Raw genomic sequence first — 20,610 nt, forward strand, 5'->3', positions numbered from 1 at the left:
ACTAAAATAAAAATTGGTGTGGCATAATAAACAAAGAAGGAAAAGGAAATAAAATTAAACAATGAACAGAGAAAGAAATTACAACACATAAGAAAAGACTAATTTCCTTACAACATAAAGGACTTCTACAAATCAATATTAAAGTGAAAAATAATCAAGTATGAAATTGGCAAAGGAGTTCACAAAACAAATGACCAATAAAAATATTTTTTAAAATACAACTTTACTTATAATTAAATTAATACCCATCAGAAAGTGAATTATGACTGTAATTTTCATCAGACTGATGAAATTACAAAGTGTGATTATACATCATCGTGGTGAAGAGTGTCTAGAAAAAGACACTCACACACTATGCATAGAAATTTAATTGCCATCTTTTTGGAAATAATTTGATAAACTTCAGATATCTTATTTTTATGTCCGAACAGCTTCATTTCCATAAATGTATCCTGTAACTGTCCCTGCACAGGAACACGGAGGTGCATATAAGAAGGAAGGCTATCCATACAGCATTGTTTAAATATCAAGGAAAAATGTTTATGAATATGGGATTGTTTAAATACATTCTTCTACATTTACATTATTGTATGTTATGCAAGTGCTTGAAACAATGAGGTAGGTCTATGCATACTAACACAGAAAGTTGTCTATGATACTTTGATAAAGAGCAAAGGCAAGCCTAGAACAACATGTGCCACATGACCCTGTGCATATGTGTGTGTATTCACTCAAGTGCCATGCCGGATCGTGAACAGTGATTACCCTGGTGTGCCTCCGAAGAGTGGGACTGAGAAGTGATATGGAGCATTATTAATTTTTTGCTTTACATTCTTCTGGAGTTATTTTTTAAAACAGTTTGAAATCAGTGCTGAGCTCCTGTTCTGTACCTGGCATCGCATTAGGCCCTGCAAGAATAGAAATGAAGGTCACTCACACTTGGGCAGCCCCAGACAATTAAGACCGAGGAATATAAACAGGTCAGGTACAGTGAGTTAAGAGTAACTGAATGGGCTCGGCCTTCCAGGAGGAGGAGATCAGGGTAGCCCCCTTTTTTTAATTACAAAATTTTAAATTAATTTTTTATTTTTCAACTACAGTTTATATTCAACATTATACTAGTTTCAGGTGTATGGCAGAGTGGTTAGACATTTTTTAAGCTTATGAATTACTCCCTTGTTAAGTCTACTAGACTCCTGACACCCTACATAGTTATTACAGTATTATTGACTCTGTTCCCAGCACTGTACTTTTTATCCCTGTCTTTTTTCTTAATGTAGGCATTTATTGCTATAAAATTCCCTCTTAGAACTGCTTTTGCTGCATCCCGTAAGTTTTGGTATCTTTTATCTTCATTTTCATTTGTCTCCAGACACTTTTTAAGTTTTCTTTTGAGTTCTTTGGTTGTTCAGGAGTATGTTGTTTAATTTCCACACATTATTTGTGAATTTTCCAATTTTCCTCCTCATATTGATTCCTAGTTTTTCATACCATTATGGATGGAAGCAAAACCTGATATGATTTCAGTCTTTTCAAACTTATGAAGGCTTGTTTTGTGGCCCAACACATGATCTTTCCTGGAGAATGTTGCATGTGCACTTGAGAAGAATCTGTATTCTGATGCTGTTGGAGGGATTGTTCTGTACATGTATCTTAGGTTCATTTAATCTATAGTGTTATTCATGTCTGCTGTCTCTTTAATGATTTTCTGTTTGAATAAAATTGATGAAAGTGGGGTGTTGATACTCTTTTTTGTTATTAGATTGCTGTCTATTTCTCTCTTAATATTTACTTTAGATATTTTTGATTCAATGTTAGGTACTTATGTTTTTTACAACTATACTTTATTGATGAATTGACGCATTTATCATTATATAGTGACCTCCTTTGTTTTTAGTAATTGATTTTGACAGGAAGTCTATTTTGTTTGATTGCCACCCCTTCTTTATTTTGGTTACTGTTAGGAAAATACCTTTTAACATCTCTTTACTTCCAGCCTTTGTGTATTATGAAAGTTAAAATGAGCCTCTTATAGGTATTAGTAGTTCTTGTTTTTAATCCATTCCACCATTCTATATTTTGTTTTTCTATTCTACCCTTCTGCATTTTTTTGATTTGAAGAATTCATTCCATTTCCTTTTAAAGAAATAATGATAGATAAAGACTTACTATTGCTATTTTGTTAAAATTTTTAGCTGTTCTGTCATACCTTTGTTCTCATATTTCTCTCTTGTTGTCTTCCTTTGTGATTTGATTTTTGAGGAGTGGTATGCTTCATTCCTTTACATTTTATGTGTTTACTAAGGTTTCTTCATCATGGGTTTTTCAGTTTAGTTATTTTATACTTTGGCTCCAGTGTTTTTCTTTCATTCTTCATAGTTTCTCTCTTTGTATTCTTATTTTGCGCATGTGCATTTTCCTAATTTTATGTAGCTGTCTGTGTCTCTTGTAGTTCACTGAGCTTCTTTAAGATGATTATTTTGATTCCATGGTCTGGCAGGTCATAGATTTTCATTTCTTTAGGGTGTGTTGTTGAAGATTATTTTCTTCCTTTGTTAGTGCCATATTTCCCTTGTACTTTGTGTTTCTTGTAAGCTCTACCTTGGTGTCTGAACATTTGGGGAAAAAAAGTCTTTCTGTCTTTATGGATTGGCTTTGGCAGAAAAAGACATTCACCAGTCATCCCTGCTAGAAATGCTGAGTCTTTCTAAATTTGGTTGTGGATGTACATGTTCCACTCTTCTCCCTCTCTCCTGGGGGAGAATTCTCAGAATTTTACACCTTCTCCGAAACCCCGCAGAGCATTCATGGTACTGACAACCAGTCACCCCTTTTCTCTAGATCAGTGTACTGGGATGCTGGGATGTTAGGCACAAACTCCACTTCTCTCTCTTCTCCCTCCCTCTCGTCTGAAGAAGCTTCGGGATTGTGAGCCTCCTTCCGATCCTGCAGAACCAGGTGGGCTGCTAATATCCGCACAGGCTGCTGAGAAGCTTGCCAGCTGCTGAGATCCTCTCTGGCCACTAAGATCCGTGCAGGCCGGTATATTCTATGCTGTCTGCTGAGGGCCCCACTAGCTGCTGAGATCCTTGCTGGCTGCTGCAGTCCTTACCAGTTTCTGGGTCTCTGCCAGCTATGGCCATCCTTGCTGGCAGCTATAATCCATACTGGCTACTGTGGAGCTTGCTGGCTGCTGAGAGCCACCTATCCCCCTTCCTTGTTCTTAGCTACCCTGAGGCATTCCAACTGTGCTGGATCTTTCAGTACCCTGGGTGATGAGAGACTGGAGCAGTTCTTTTGAGTGGCACCTTGAAGATCTGGGGACATTGGATTTACATTCCTGGCTCTCCCTGTCCTCCATGATTGAAATCACATGCTAAAGGGATCTTTGTCACACTGACCTGTGCTGACTTAGGGGAGGGGGAGACACAGGTAAAGTGAAACTGCTCTTCTTACCCGATTCAATGCAGCTATTTGTTTTGTAGTGTTTGGATGCTGCATCCTCTTAACAGGATTCTGGGGTTCGCATAAAAGTATTATGGTCTGTGTATGCTATATATAGTTGTTAATTAGTGTTTCTGTGTGAAGACAAGGGCTGGGACTTCCTCTTTCTCCATCTTGCTGATGTCACTCTTTTGGTGTATATTCTTTTTTAACTGTTGGAAATTTGAGAAAACTATGAAGTTAGATACCAAGCCACTGAAAAGACATTTACACCATCCTATTCCTCTTCAGACAACTAGTATACTATTTAAATGTAAGGGTTTATTGTTAATTTATTGCTCATTTAGGGGAGGCCTTTTTTAAAAATCAGAGTTTTATCTGAAAATAATATTTGAAGCTAGCCAGAGTCCACAATGATATAATTGAAATGATATATCTGAAAACTCGGACTTCAGATTTTCCTAAACCACCTCACTGCCATGATTATTACCGTAACGAGCTTTAATTTGGTGTCACTTTGAATTTAGGCCATGATGTCAAACTGTGCTAAAAGAAATTCTCTAGTGACTAGATCTATTCATTAACAGCTGTCGCTCTACCTGTGAGAGGATTTAGGGGGGGTAAAAACAACCTGCCAGCAAAAAGGAGTCTGATATGCCTTTTAAATTATGACTGTATTAGTTACTGCTTATATAGAAAGAGGGGTTGACTTTAGACGTGGAATTGTTTTTAGAATACTACTGATCTAATTTTGTGGAACAAACTAGATTGGCATGACTATGCCAGCAGCAGAGACTTCAGTATAGGAGAATAATCAGATGGTTAGAGGAAATCACCTGTCTGAGTCTGTATCGTACTTTTGTTTTGTGACATCATGGAGTTGCGGAGGATTGCATCTAGAATATAAATCTCTCTCCTGCGTAAATGATTTTTAAGAGTTTAATTAAAAGTAGTTACCCTGCCACACATACACACTCCCAGTTTACCTTTGTTAAACTGCTTTACTAAGCAAAATGTATCTACATTTAAAGGTAATGGTTGAAATAAGACTCAAGATACAAAAGGACAGCATGAGGGAATTTTGGGTGATAGAACTGTTCTATATCTTGATTGTGGTAGTGGTTACACTCTGCCTTTGTCAGAACTCACAGAAATTTAAACCAAAACAGAGTGGATTTTCCTGTACATTATTTTATTTTATTTTATTATTTTATTTTATTTATATTTTTAATCCTCACTCTAGGATATACTTATTAATTTCAGAGAGAGAGGAAGGGGGAGAGAGTGAGAACTATCAATGTGAAAGAGAAACATTGATGGGTTGCCTCCGATATGCGTCCCAATTGGGGATCGAACCCTTTACCTAGGTATGTGCCCTGACTAGGGATCAAACTCACAACCTTTTGGTGTATGGGATGACACTCCAAATACCCAAGCAACCCAGTCAGGGCTGTGTGTAATTGTAAAATAAAAATGAAAAATATAGCTATCCTAGAAGAAATGAAGTTAATAAACTGTTCTTATTATGAAGTTTGTCTAGAAGGAATCCAGCCATGTAATATGAAAAATAGAGACATTTATTGAGGAAGATACAAGATACAAGAAACATTGTACACAGGACAATGATGCCTCAGTCCCCTTCAAAGTGGACACCTTGGGACCTCTCACAGTTCTCCTAATTGACATAAACTGCCCTATCATATTTTCCTGAATCTCATCGATGGTCTGAAATCTCTTCCCTTTCAAAGGTGATTTTAATTTTGGAAAAGGACATAATTTGCAGGGTGCCAAATCTGGGCTGTAGGGCAACTGAGTCACCTGGCTCATTTGATGTTTCACCAGAAACTATGCATGATATGTGATGCATGAGTGAGTGCATCATCATGATGAAGCTGCCAGTCACTGGTTACCCATAGCTGCAGCCTTCTGAATCATCTGAATAGTTTCTGCGAGGAGTGTTCAAGCTTAATGCAAAAGTTGATGCTTATTTGTTGATCTACTTGTTCAGTCATTTCGAATGTGATGTCCACACAGTATAAATGCTTGCTCATTGGCATCTGCCACCCCCACTGACTAGTGCAGTGAAGTTGTCATTGTTCACGCATGTGCATTTCAGTCCATGCTCCTTGGCTGCCAGGTTACATTGATGTTGCACAAACTATTGTCATTATATTAACACTGGCTGGACTTTTCCTAGACATACCTCATCATATATGGTAAAGAACCATTAAGCATCACATATGGAAAGGGATATTAAGAGCTCTTTGTATATTCAGGATACAAAAATTTTATATCAGAAATGTGATTTGCATGTATTTTCTCCCTGTGGTGACTTATTTTTTTATTTCCTTAATAGTGAGTGTCCTTCAAAGAGTAAAAGTTCTTACTTTTGATCAAGTTCAATTTCTCAATATTTTTTCTTTTGGTGATATACTTAAGGAATCTGTTTAGACCAAGTTTCCACAGGTATTTTTTCCTATGTTTTCTCCTAGAAGTTTTATAGTTTCAGGTTTTACATTTTGTTCCATGATCCATTTTGAGTTAATTTTTACATATAGTTCAAGTTTTGGATTAAGGTTTTTATTTTATTTTATTTTTACTTTTTGGTATGTATGCTTTTATCCAGTTTTTCCAGCACCATTTGTTGAAAAGACTCTCTCCATTGAATTTGATGAAAAGACTCTCTCCATTGAATTTAATTGCATCTTGGTCAAAATTACCATATATGTGTGGATTCTCTATGGTTTTTCACAACCACCTTATCTGGACTGTTGTTTCTTACATAAACATTGAAATCAGGTAGAGTGAGACTTCTAATGTTATTCTCTATTTTCAGAATTGTCTTGGCTATTCTAGGTGTTTTCCATTTCTATATAAACTTTAGAATCAGTTTTTTATTTCTATGCAACAGTCATGTTGGGATATTGATTGGAATTGTGTTGAGTCTATAGCTTGAGAAGAATTAAAATAGTAACAATATTGAGTCTTCCCATTCTTGAATACAGGGTGGGTTAAAAATAGGTTTACAGTCATGCATATAGAAAATAATACAGTAATTATTAAGTAGCTATACAAGAATAAACTCTGTTTTACATACTCACAACTGTAATCCTACTTTTGCCCCACCCTATATATCTCTTCATTTATGTCTTTTATTTCTTTTATTAGTGATTTATAGTTTTTAGCACATATATTTAATATATCTTAACAGATATTTTAACAATATCTATGGTATAATAAATGGCACTTTCAAAATTCCAATGTCTAATTATTCATAGCCCATATATCTTGTTTTTTTTTACTTGTTAAACTACTAAATTTTAGTTTTCATAGCTTTTTTGTAGTTTCTTTTGGAGTTTGTATGTAAGCATTAATATCTATTTAGGATTCAAAAAAAGAGTACATTTGTTTTGTTTTATTCATGAGATTTTCCAGACATGAGATAATTTTTCTTACATATATTCATATAGTTAGATGATTTTTATGCTTTGTTTGGCTTTTTACCTGCTTGGTTGTTTTTAATATCACTAATATGGTATCAGGAACCAATTTAATCACTTAATTTCATATAAAACACCATATTCTTGTCTAGTTAGGATATGTGTTTACATGAAAAATAACAGATAGGGAGGTCAATGTTTCTTATAGTCCTCTGCGTTAATGGGATTTGAAAGAATGTGTGTCTTACTTGTGTAGGGAAAGAAGATAAATTTAAAAAATGGAAAATTCTTGCTGGTATTGTCCTTTTTGCACTGCTTAGTCATTGCTGCTATGTAAGTATAAAAAGGTTTAAGCATTTGAATCATGCTTGAGACTGCCCTCATATTTTATGTGATTTTTAAAAAACAGGAGTCATGACATTGCTTTAGTGAGTTCTCAACCTTAAAAATGAATCTTTAATTTGAGCAGATTATGATGAATGAGAGGGATTTACAGTATACAATTGCTGTCTGGATGCAATTCTACTCTGTAGAGCTTTATTGATTTCTTTCCTCCTGCATTACCAAAACACAGGATTTCTTCTCAGTGATATAGGGTCACTGAAAACAAAATGCAGTTGATTCTAGCTAGTTTTTTCCTTGATCCAAAATTACTTTCATATTTAGCAGAAGAGATTTATCTAATAATTTTGCTTGCCTATTTATGCATTTATTTATTTAACAATACTATTTATTTGTGGGCATATATCCTAAGACTACTGGTTTAGACTAGAAGTCATTAAGTAGAATTATTGTTTTAGCATTAACAAATGGGGAAGCATGGACTATTTTTTCATTGCAATTTCTTACTCCCATGAATAAAAATACAATATTTTTAAAGATACTTATAGCCACATTTAATACTCATTAAGAGACTACTAGCAAAATTTCTGCTTCTTCTTTCTATTTTCATCTCTTCAATAGTTATTTTCCAGTGTCAGGGTGTTGCCATAATAAAGCAGAAAAGAAATACTCTCAGGGGAGGACTATCAGGGGATGATGTTATCTTGTGTGTTATTTTACTCTAGCATGTTAAACAATTTTTTATTCAAGTAAATGAGAAAACTAATTTCTGAAAATATTAATTATATGAAAAAGATTTCTGGGAATAAGAGAAATTCATTGGATCAGAGGACAGTGGTGACATCTGAGGAGTGGGACACCGGCAAGGTTTTTCTGGGGGAGGGTATGGTTTTTTGTTTTTTGTTTGTTTGTTTGTTTGTTTTTAGTTCTTTAGCAATTTGTATTGGTTCTTTAAAAATCCTATAATTTCTTAAAGACATTCTTTTTCTCTAAATATTGTTATCCATTGGAATACTTAATGAAAACGGACCTTATTTATGAAACATAACTTCATAGTCAAGTCTGTTAAAATAAATCTCTGTGAAATCTAAGAATTCTTAGGCTTTCCAGTGTCGCTTCATTTCTGATGGTGTGTGAAAAGAGTAAGAGGGGAGGCAGTCTAGAGGCAGAAAAGTATGCGCTGTGGTAGCTCTCTATCCACATCTTGCTTGAATAAGACTGCTACCTGCATTGCTATAGTCCTCACTTTGCCTGCAAGTCGATTATGAAATTCTTCCAAAGAATGATTTTCCTTTGTTTTGGCACACTAAGCATAAGCTTGGGATGCTTTTCATCCCCCCTGCAATCCTTTAGCAATAGTTTACTGTCACATCTCTGTTCCTAAACAGAGAGCAGGGCGTGGGGTAAAAAGGTTTTCTGACTATTAATCTGGAGGCTTGATATTTTAAACCCCAAGAAAATTATCTATATCCTTGGAATTTAAACATGATATTTTTCTTTCTTTTTTTTTAAGATTTATTTATTTATTTCTAGAGAGGGGAAGGGAGGGAGAAAGAGAGAGAGAGAGAAACATTAATGTGTGGTTGCCTCTCATGTGGCCCGCAACCCAGGCATGTGCCCTGACTGGGAATCAAACCTGCGATGCTTTGGTTCACAGCCAGAGCTCAATCCACTGAGCTACGCCAGCCAGGGCTTAAACATGATCTTTTAAAAAATAATTAAAAATGCCATAAGCAAAATGACTTTTTTCTTTTCTATCTAAATAACAAGTGTTTATAATTAACCATGGCACATAGTAAAAGGCTCATTTGATCTACAATTCTGTTATTTAGTATAGTTTATTAAAGTTTTATTTTTTAGGAGAAACAATAATTTTTTTAGTTGCTTATGGTAGGAATTATATTGTATATGTTGAAATTACAAAGTTTTTAAAGAAATTTAATATAGTTTATTCAAGATAATTTGCATTCTTTAATAAAAAGCTTACTTAAGAACTTTAGGTTAGTTAAGGAGGAAAGAAACTAGATTTCTGATATAGTATGTAATATTCTTACCCATATGAGTTGCTTTCTTGGTAAGTGAAGTGTTTTTACAGTCTTTTTAGAGGAAACCTTAAGATTTTCATAGTTGCTTCATTTAAAGACATTTTTATTCATAGACAGATTTGAATATACAAAAGGCTTCATTATTACCACAGCAATATGTATTAAAATGAAGGGTCTGTTTTAGGAATATATTGCTAGTCATGACCTCTCAGCCACATTTGACAATATTATCCTCTCATTTCTAAAACATCTCTCTCCATAACACATTTTGTACATTTCTTCTTTACCCCTTCGATTCATCCCTCCTAATCTCATTTTCATGTTCCTCTCCCGTTTTAGGCTTGTTTCTCTCCCAGGCCCTCTTTTCTACTCATATTGCACGTTCTGCCTAGTCAATCTCTTCCATTCCCATAGCCTCAATTACCATCTGGTGTCTTCCAATCTATTATCTCACTTCAAAACCTTTCTTCTTATCCAGATACCTGTATGGACTGGCTCTAGGAAGTCATCACTACTAAAAATCATCTCAGGCTACACATATCTAACACTCACTTCATCTTTCCACCTCCTACTCCCAACCTGTTCCTTCTCCCAGGTTACCTATCTCTGTGAATAGTATCACATCCAGTTGACCAAGACTGAAACATGTGAGTTTCCTTGGATTCCTCATGATTCCCCATGTCCCACATGTAGTAAAGATACTTTTTACTTTTCTCTATCCCTACCATTACTAATACCTTAGTTTAGGCAACTATCATCTTCACTCTATATTTCTTCTACAGAATTCTATCTGAAGTCTCTGCTTTGAGTCTAAAGGCTCTCTTCAGTACATGTTCTACAGTGCAATAGCAATATATGCTCAATTGCGAATCTGATAGATGAAAAAAAGTTTAATGGTTGTGCATTGACTTTATGACACTCTAGCACTCCTTAATGTGGTTTCTAAAAGCATTCATGGCCCGGCCCCTATTTACATCTTTGGTTTCCTGTCACATCCCAAGCTTCTTCCCACCTCGGATTTTCTACATAAATGATCGTGTCAACTGCAAATAAAGACAATCTCACATCTTCCTTTCTGTTTGCCCGCCCCCCTTTTTCTTGCCTGAGTGCATTGACTCCTCCAGTGTGATGTTGAAAAGACACAGTAAAAGTTGACACCCTTTGAATAACATGCTTTATTGAATAGCATGTTAGTGATAGGATTTTATCAAATTGAGAAAGTTCTCTATTCCCAGTCTGCTGCAAGTTATAAAGACTGAGTATAGGATTTTGTCAAATATTTTTTGTGTGTTTACTGAGATGACACACTGCTTTGACTGATTTTAAAATGTTATAGTGTGGGGGGAGGTTAGAGGGCAGAAGGATTGAGCAAGAGGGAAAAAGGACTCATGGACATGGACAACAATGTGGTGATTGCTGGGGAGAGGGGGTATAAGGGGATTAAATTCTAATGGAAAAAATACAATAAAGATTAAATAAAATATATTAAAGACATAAAATAAAATGTTAACCAACCTTACATTGCTGGGATAAAACCAATTTACTCACAATGTACATTCACTTTATATACTTATAGATTCTGTCTGCTAATTTTTTTGCTAAATTTTTTGCCTCTATATTCTTGTGGGTTACTGGTCCTTAGTTTTCTTTATTGGAAAGTCTTTGTCTTATTTTGGTGGCAGGATAATGCTAATGTCGCAGAAGGAGTTAGGAAGTATTCTCTCTCCTTTAATTGTCTAGAAGAGTTCATTTAAATAGAGAGGCTTTAACAGGAGAGAGACCTCTTTTATTGTCACAATGGAGAAGGAAAGCATGGATGAGGGTGCATATACACTTGTAGGTTTCCAGCTACTCCATCTCTATCAACCTCAGTTTCTCTGTCATAGGTGTGAAACAGGGATGAAAATTCTCTGTGTCAGCAAGTTACTACCCATTTAACTTGGACTTCTGTTGTCTAGGGAGAAGGAAGAACATCCTTGTACTTTGCTAATGAAATTCAGGCTTCTAAGGCACAGACTAAGCTCAGGAAGCTTTTCTGGTACTGTTCCAGCGTGGAGGATTCCCTACCACTGTTGAAGAATCACATTTGCAGTTACCACAGGAAATGAACACACCCTTCAGTGTTGTGTGCTGGGTTAAATCTGTATCGAGGCCCTGGCTGGTGTAGCTCAGTGGATTGAGCGTGGGCTGCGAACCAAAGTGCCGCAGGTTCGATTCCCAGTCAGGGTACATGCATGGGTTGCAGGCCATGACCCCTAGCAACCACACATTGATGTTTCTCTCTCTCTCTCTTTCTCCCTCCCTTCCCTCTCTAAAAATAAATAAATAAATAAAATCTTAAAAAAAAGAATAAAGTGGATAAGTTTAAAAATGAATAAAAAAATCTGTATTGATAAAAAGGTCAAGTATGAGGTAATATGTAAGATATTCAACTAGAGTTGATAGTAATCATGATATAAAATATTTCTTTATATGCAGCTGTCTGAACTATGGGCTCAGCAAACTATATCCCAGCACCTGTTGGTTTTTTTTTTTTTAATAAAATTTCATTTGGAACTTTATTGGGAAATAGCCATCTTTATGTATGTCTGTGATTGCTTTTGCATGACAATATCAGAGTTCAATGGTTGCAGCAAAGAATATATGACCTGTAAAACCTAAAATATTCACTATTTTGCCCTTTTCAGGAAAGGCCTGCTGGATTCTTATCCAGAATAATAAAGTAGTAAAGACTGGAAAGATTTTTGAGAAAAAGAGAAATTAAAACACTAAAAGTGTGAAGGGAATTAGGAAAGTAGAAGGTATTTAATATATATTGTTAAATGCAAATAACACTTCACACACTGATATAATTATACATTAATATAATTTCTACTTTAGAAATTTATATTAAAAAGTTAATAGTAGTTGCTTCCAAATGTTGAAATTACACTTGATTTTTATTTTCTTGCTGGTTCTTATGTGTTTGCTGATTTTTCTACAATGAACATGTGTTACTGTATTATTAATAAAATGAACTAGCAATAGACTAGAATAAGAACATAAAAGCAAATTAGAACGGGAAGAATAGTGCATTTGGTAGGGTCAAACAAAGATGAGACACCCCAGAAGATGCATAAAGAAAATGCTTCTTGTTTGTTACATGAACAGTTGGAGAAATTTCTCGATGATGCCCTAAGAACACTTTCTGGTCTTTTAATTCCTTATACTTAACCAGCATCTGATATGAGAACAAAATTTACCACAAAAAAAGAGAGAAAAAAGATAAAGTTTTTTAAGTTATAAATTACATTTAGACTTTGTTCCTCATTTCCAAAGATGTAGATTTTAAAGTTTAGTTTATTGAAATTTTCTTAATTTTGTGACTTGTACATTATGCTGTATATTAGTGATTTGTTTTTAATGAAAAAAATGGAATTCAGTTAATTAGCTATAAGTAAAACCTACACTTGGCTATGTTACAGAAGTTAAGGTAGTTTTCTTTTGTAAGAAGTCACAATTATGCCTTTAAAAGAAGGTAAACAGCTTTTATTTGGGCAAAAATCAGTCAGAAATTACAGAAAGTAATCTTTTCAATGAAGTACTGTTATTAACCAGATGAGACTTGAAGTTGTTCTCCTGTGATATTCTATTCCAACATCTGCACTGTGGCACTTCCCAGATGCTCACTATAAAGTTCAATGGTTCTTGACAAACACTAAGTTAATTTCAGCGGCTGTACTGTGTTAGGAGCCATTGAAACAGAAGAGAAACCCATTTGCCAAGTCTCATCTTTTAAGTCAACATATTTTCATTTCAATTATCACTATGAATGGTACTTATTATCTTTACAATGACCAAATGAGTTGTTGAGAACAATCTCAGGGTTGAAGCTTAAGATACAAACTACAGATACTTGCCAATAATTTGTCATACAAAACAAACAGAAAACAAAAGCAGAAAATGAGCCAAAAATCCCTTGTTCTATTTGCACTTTAACTATGAGTCAAATAGGCTGATAATGCTTAACTCTAAAATGTAACTTGTAAGAGGAATTTTTATGTACTCATGTAAAAAAAGAAATAAGATGAGCCTCAAAACAAGAATATATATGGATATCCATAGTGTTTTTATATAAAACATAAAATTTGAGCACATTTGTCAAATATGTAAATAATTATATAAAATAGATTCAATCATATATTTATAACTGAACATACATATGCAGACATATGTGTTGTGTATACATGTGTATGTATATGTACACATATCATTATACCCATGCATTCCACTGACTAGTATGGCAATAGAGGAATGATTTTTAATGAAAAAGTTCAGTAATAATTACCTATAAAAAAAGTATTCTGTTAGTGAAATTCATTGCAATATGGAACTATCTTAAAGGAAAGAGGTACAAGCCCACTGCTTGTTGTTTGACAGTGCACTGAAAAACCCACACATTATTGGAAGCCAGCGTCATTGGCCCTAGATGTGCAGAATGTCCTGCTAGATCTTATCCATATCTGACATTTATTATTCACGTTGATTTTAATCATAATGTAGACCGGAATCTGTTTTTTTGTTGTTGTTGCTTATACAAGAACCTTTCCCCCCACCCACCTAATTAATGTGTTCCTCATTTATTCAGGAAGTCTCTAATGGCATTTGGGGGAAGGGAAACTTACTAGCTTCCTTCCTTAGTAATGCAGTTTTTATTTCTTGTTGAAATTATAGTCTCAGCCAAAAACCAATGTTGGACAGAAAGAAGGAGTAAGGAAAGGAGGAGTGGAAGGAAGGAGGGATGAAAGGAGGAAGAGATAGAAAGAAAAGAAGCAGAAACAAAAAAGAACACAAGAAAGTTGACTATACATTTAGTGCACGTGTATAAAAATAAACGTGAAACTGTCAATGTTCTGCTAAAACAGCAAGATCCTATTGTTCATTTCTTCTATCTGCTGCCATCATGACATCGTTTTATTCATATGTAAATAAATGAAGCAATATATATGTTTTGGTGATAATGTTGCTGTTAGTAAATTTCTAAGTAATTGAAACATAAAGGAGAGTTGTTCTGGTTATACTTTTTTTCTGAATTTTCATATGACTACTAGAAAAGAGCCATCTCATGTAGATTTCTAAGTTTACTTCAGTAATGATACTTACTAATGTGAATAAACACAAAATGAATATCTTACCCTAAACTGGGATTTGGGGAATGGCTGGTAGGGTTGTGAGTGGAAGGGTGGAGGAGAGAGTACATCAAAATCTTCTTGGGGAAAGAGAGTTTAGGGAGTTGAAAATAACATAGTTGACACAAATATTTTTTTATGTTAAAGGCTATATAGAAGATAAAATTTAACAAGATCTTAGCTGATAGGGATATACAGCAGATAGAGTGAAAAGTCCTGCAGGGATTTTAAAAGGCTGACAAACACTTCTATGAGGTATTAAAGTGACACTTTCTAAATCATCCTCAGAATTTTGAAAGGTAGCTATTTCAGTAGTCTCTTCCAAAGTGTTACATGCTACCAGTATTCGGTTGCATTCCACTCTTGGTCAAATATCAAGTGCCTAGTCCATTTTCACAACTTCACTTTCAAGTTTTATTCCACTTGAAGGGAGAAAAAGTAAAACCAACATTTTGAAGGGTTCTTCTCCTTTTCCCTTCTTAAAGAAATCTTTTTTCTGAAAAATTCTCATATTTTTAGAATTGATCTCTGAGCCTTTGTGATTTATGTAAATCTGCAAGTTGTCTTAGAGAAAATAAAACATTGAAAGGTAATTACAAAGGCTAGGGTTATGAGTAAAGGAATATGTATTGCATGCATATTTCATGATGACTTATTTGACCCCACTATTGATCAAACCACTGAGAGCTTAAGAGATTACCCCCAGGTCACATGAAAATATGGCCTTGGATAGGCCATAGGGCTGGAGTGAGAATTCAGTCCTCCTGGTCTAATTCTCAGCAGTAATGCATTCTCATTATTATCATGTTTTCTTGAATTCCTACTGTCCCCGTAGTCCTCCTTCTGGCATTTATCCTCTATCAGAAGCTGTGACCTATTTTGAATGTTGCCTTTTCAAGCGAAGAGATAGTATTACCTGCTGTGTTTTATACATTGCTGTGAAAAATGGGTGAGGGAAAATTTATAAATTCTGAACCTACTTGCCATTTTCCTGCTCTTTATAACAACCAAAAGTCTATTGCCATTTGAGTCATATTAACTAAAAAATTAACTGCTCCAACTTGTATCATGTTCTACTGCCTCCTCCCACACGTGCACACCTTCACATTATTTTCTGTAAATTTTGTTTTCCTTCGTTTTGACTGTGTAAACCTCTGGTTTCTTCATGTAATTTCTGACTGCAATTAAATACGTGGCTTATTTGCTTCTTAAATATGGATATTCTAATTATATACTTGGGAAGCCAACTGAGTCATATGAATGCGACTAGTGCTAAGCAGGCTTTGCAGACCCCTGTTTGCTTACGTGTTTCTTCAGCACCATAGCACAGACACACACACCTTCAGGGACGGCCACTTCAGTGTTATTAGCGTCATGCTACAAAACAAAATAAATCCGTGTCCATTTTTTTCCTAATCCCAAATGAGTGTAAGTGGAAATGTGAGAGCTGATCGCAAATATTTACTGTAGAAGGTGTTGAATGAAATGAGTTAACACACTTGTACCTTTTAATATTCAATTAATTGTTTTCTTAAAATAGCCTGCTCCACATTCTTAGAAATACCCTGAAATGTATAACTAGCATAAAAAGTGTGATTACTTTAGAAATACTTACTAGGTGTCAACATTTATTTATTTATTTATTTAATATTTTGAATAGGTATAAACAAAGAATTGTCTCATAGCTTTTTAAAAGTACCTATGGCATCAAAAGGGCAATGACATAAAAATAGGCCTAAATTTTAATTGTTTCTAAATTTGGTAAACTGTAAATATGTATTTATTGATTGATTTGACAAAGAGAGAGGAAGGCAGAAACAGAGAGAATGAGAGAGAAACATTGATTTGTTGTTCCACTTATTTATGCTCTCATTGGTTGTTTCTTATATGTGCCCCGACTGGAATGGAACCCACAACCTTGGGATGATTCTCTAACCAAGTGAACTACCTGGCCAGGACTGAACTATACATTTTTAAATTCTAGAATACTTAATTTATTCAGTACTGAAATATAATTACAACATTCTTTTCTTGATAGGTAACCATCAAGAAATATGAACGAGATTTACATTAACAGCTTTAGTGGAGGAAATTCAGTTACATTTCTTTATGTAAAAAATATTTTTAGTAAATAGTAGAGTATAAGAAAATTTCCCTTAGGGAGTATTTTCTGTTTTCTACTTTACTAATTTCTGCTTTTATCTTTGTTCTTTCCTTTCTTCTGCTTATGTTGGCATTAATTAACTGTTTTTTTCCTAGCTTTTTAACATGGAAGTTTTGGTAACCAATTTTAAACCTTCTTTCCTTGTATAAAACTTAATACTATACATTTCCCCTATGGCACTGCTGTGGCCATATCCCACAAGTTTTGATATACTGTGTTTTCATTATCATTCAAATAAAATATTTTCTAATTTTTCATGCAATATTTTCTGTTACACACATGTTTAGGAGAATATTGTTTAACTTCCAAATGTATGGAGATTTTTAAAATATCTTTATTTTAATTACTAATTTAATTTCATTATGGTCAGATAACTGTTGTATGCTAACTATTTAAATTTAATGAGTTTGTTTTATGACCTAGGATATGGACTTTTTTGGTGAATGCTTCAAGAATACACATTAAAAATTGTGTATTTTGCTATTGTTTTAGTGTTTTATAAGTTTAGGTAGATCTAGATAATTTATAGGTACTCATCTTTTATATCCCTACTGATTTCTGTGTACTTATTCTATCAATTATTAAGAAAAATGTTAAACTCTCTACTTATAATTGTGAATTTGCCTATTTCTCTTTTCAGTTCTAATCTTTGTTTTATGCACTTTGAAGCCAATTAATTATTCCTATTGTCATGTTGAGTTGTTTCATATCTTGGAGATACATAATAATTCTTTATTATGCATTCAATCAAATATATCTTGGTATTTTAGAATTCCCAGCAACCAGTCTTATCTCTTGCATACAACTATTTTTTTTTACTCCTGCTGATCAAGGAGAGATGTTTCCTATCTTTTGTAGTTCCTTTGTTGTTTACTGCTTCCTTTATGCATCTTCCCATGTTCTTATTCTGATCTGAAATTTTTATATTGTTATTTCTTTCCACCACATTGACTTTTCTTCAAGATTCAGCTGAAGCCATGACTACTTTATGGAGTCAACTGTAGTGATCGGTTGTTTTTTCTTAATGTGAATTCTTGCAACACTTTTTTTTTTTTATGATTGTTCAAGTACAGTTGTCTCCATCTCCCCTCCACCAGTCCCCTCTGCAACACCTACGACAAGCTGTGCTCTGTGCCTTTGGTGGGGCTCTGGTCTTCTTGGGTATGGTGGGGAGGGCTGAGGCTGCTCTGAGGTTCATCTTGCCTGAGCTAGGTCAGGGGGTCCATATGTGCAGGATCGGTGGCAGTGCCTTGGCTTAGGCATAAATACCCAAGCTTCTCACAGACTTATATAGAATATGTAATAATTTTACCAAGGTAATGAAATCCTCTGCAGTTTATGGTCTTCCTGTTCTTCTCAGATATTTCTCTCTTCTTTCCTCTTCAGTGTTATTTCAGGGTTTAGAAAGCACACAGTGTGGTTGAATTCACCCCATAGCTATGTTTTACCCCCCTGTATTTTACATGGTTATATGTATCACAGCATTATTAATCATCTCTGTCTTTTTCTGTTCTACAATAACTTAACAATAAAATCTTATATTTTACTTTACTCAACCTGTGCCAAGTCTAAGGTAGAAATGTAATAAATATGCTTGTAAAATTTGAGTGTGGTAAAAATAAGTTCCCTATACTTATTACTGTACAGGGATAAATCCAAAACGTCTAATAATCCTAGCCTTTCCCATTACTTAATATACACACGTAAGCTGTGTGCTCTAAGTACTGCTTTAGCTAAACCTTGCAAGTTTTGATATGTAGGGCTTGTATAGTTTAAATATAAATAATTTTATGATGTAATTTTATAAAGTTTGAACTTTTTATTTTTAACTTATAAAACAGTTTTGAATAAGTTTTTTCATTTCTAATGTTATATTAAAAGAAATAATTTGCATCATATATATTTTCAATATTTTTATGCTTATTTTGTAGCCTCATTTTGATCAAATTTTTATGACTATTCTAAGAGGACTGGAAAAATGTGTATTTACTGTTTGTGGATTCTGGGTCTTATAAGTGTCCATGAAATCAAGCTTATTAATTATAGTCAAACTTAATTTTTAGCCAGTTTAATTTATCAGTTTCTGAGATGTCTCTTAACCTCATGCTTTGATTATGAATTTGTTAACTTCTTCTTTCACTTTGTCAGTTTTGGTCTATGTATTTTAAAGTTATACTGTGAGATACGTTGAGGATCATTTTAATTTGCTTGTAAATCCTTCTATACTTAAGATCCTTTTTGTATCTACTAATGATTTTTGCCTTAAATTTTATTTTATTAGACAAAACATCTAGCCTTACCTAGTTGAGTAATCACCAGTAGTGATCTCACTATAAAATAAATGAGTGTTTTATGGTTCCATTTTTCAAAATGGTGTTTAAAATTAAGAACAATCTGACAGTCACCAGAGGGGAGGTAGGAAGGGATATTGGGTGGGAAAAGGGGGAAGGGTTTTCAGGAACATGTATAAAGCACACATGGACAAAACCAAAGGGGGGTAGGATCAAGGGTGGGAAGTGGGGATGGTTGGGGTGGGAAGAGTGGTGGGGAGAAATTGGAGACAACTGTACTTGAACAACAATAAAAGAAAGGAAATAAAAAGAATTTAATAATGCATTAAAGAAAAAAAGATTCTATTTATAAATCTCCCTCTAGACTTAGACTTTCATTTATCTCAGTATCTTCAGCACACTACCACAGGAACCTTTCCTTGGTAGATTTTTTTTTAAGAAGCCAGGTTAGTTGGTTGGTTGGTTGGTTGGTCGGTTTCTCTTCTCTTTTCCCTTCCCTTCCCTTCCCTTCCCTTCCCTTCCCTTCCCTTCCCTTCCCTTCCCTTCCCTTCCCTCTCTCTCTCTCTCTCTCTCTCTCTCTCTCTTTCTTTCAACTTTATTTATTTATTTTTAGAAAGGGAAGGGAGAGAGAAAGAGAGGGAGAGAAACATCAGTGTGTGGTTGCCTCTCATGTACCCGCTACTAGAGACCTGGCCCGCAACCCAGGCATGTCTCCTGACTGGGAATCCAACCTGTGACACGACCATTTGGTTCACAGGCCAGTGCTGAATCCAATGAGCCACACCAGCCAGGGCTCCTTGGTAGATTTTTAATAAAATGTCTTTTGAATGAAAAAAAAATAAAATAAAATAATAAAATAAAATGAAGTTAACTTAATGGCTATAAGTGATTGGCAACCACATACTAGAGTTGATCTTGAAAATGAATTATGTGGTCATCTTACAGTAGTCAAGTTACTATTCAGATGAAATGATACTAAAAATAAGTTGACTTTTCTTGTGTAGTAACACTGTTGAGTTATGTTCATCACCTATAGTGAATGCTCACACATACATTGTAGTTTATACCCATTGTAGGTCAATTGTTTTCTCTGTCATATAGGAAAAATGAAAAAGAAAGACTTAAGTGAAAAGAAATGAGTTTAAAACACAAGGTCAATAATATTGTTAAATAAGCTAGGGGTACAGAATTCCCTCTCTGGAAATACTGTTTAAGAACAGAGTTGTTAGTAAATAACTGTTCTTGCCAAATGTTTCACACATTCTAAATTGAACTCATGCTTCTCCCCTGTTCCTTTTGCACTGCTCCCTCCAAACTTGGTGCATATGCAGTGCTACCTGTCTCCTTCCATAATAGCATGCCATGCCAGAAATCTGGGAGTCATCCGACATACCTGCTTCTTTACCCCTTTTTGGTTGACCTTCATTAACCCTGGCAGTTTAACATACACATATATATATACATTTAACATATATATATATATATTTATTTATTTATTTATTTATATAGTCTTTCCAGAAAAAGTCCAATCATTGTTGACATTATGAGAATAGTTTGCACAACATTGATGTAACCTGACATCTGAGGAGAGTGGATTGGAACACACATGTGTAAACAATGATGACTTCACTGTACTAGCCAGGGGGGGTGGTAAATGCAATTGAGTGAACATGTGTGCTGTGTAGCTGTCGCATTCAAAATAACTGAATGAGTAGA

The 20,610-nt window shown here is 34.5% G+C and overlaps 1 protein-coding gene across 9 annotated transcripts in view; it reads left to right on the forward strand.

Annotated features, from left to right (window-relative positions):
- SSBP2 (single stranded DNA binding protein 2) overlaps positions 1-20,610 on the forward strand; it is a 249,537-nt gene that overhangs the window by 133,520 nt on the left and 95,407 nt on the right. The window lies entirely within an intron of this gene.

The sequence above is a fragment of the Phyllostomus hastatus genome, unplaced genomic scaffold (assembly GCF_019186645.2).
Source record: "Phyllostomus hastatus isolate PE091 unplaced genomic scaffold, TTU_PhHast_1.1 phas_contig_58, whole genome shotgun sequence".
NCBI lineage: Eukaryota > Metazoa > Chordata > Mammalia > Chiroptera > Phyllostomidae > Phyllostomus > Phyllostomus hastatus.